Source organism: Galeopterus variegatus, unplaced genomic scaffold (genome assembly GCF_000696425.1).
Source record: "Galeopterus variegatus unplaced genomic scaffold, G_variegatus-3.0.2 Scaffold25647, whole genome shotgun sequence".
Taxonomy (NCBI): Eukaryota; Metazoa; Chordata; class Mammalia; order Dermoptera; family Cynocephalidae; genus Galeopterus; species Galeopterus variegatus.
This window is the reverse complement of record NW_007751758.1, coordinates 5,575-5,909: the sequence shown is the minus strand read 5'-3', so window position 1 is coordinate 5,909 and position 335 is coordinate 5,575.

Here is a 335-nt window from a genome sequence, read left to right as displayed (position 1 = left end):
ATAACCAGCGTGCCCTTCCTACTTCAGACAGTGAGGACATAAACAAAAGAACCCACCTAGTTCATCACCTTTAGGCTCTACATAAATGGAGAAAAGAGCATTTATTGCCACCCTCCGCACGCAGGAGATTGGGAGAACTCTGTGGGTATGGTTTCTGAGTTCTGGGGCCATGCTGTGCAGTAGAAATATAACGTGAGCTGCACATTGCAATTTTAAGTTTCTTAGTAGCTATGTTAAAAGAAGTAAAAGATAACAGGTGAACATTTTTATTTACTTATTTTTTGCGGCTGGCCAGTACAGGGATCTGAACCCAAGACCTTGGTGTTATAAGACTG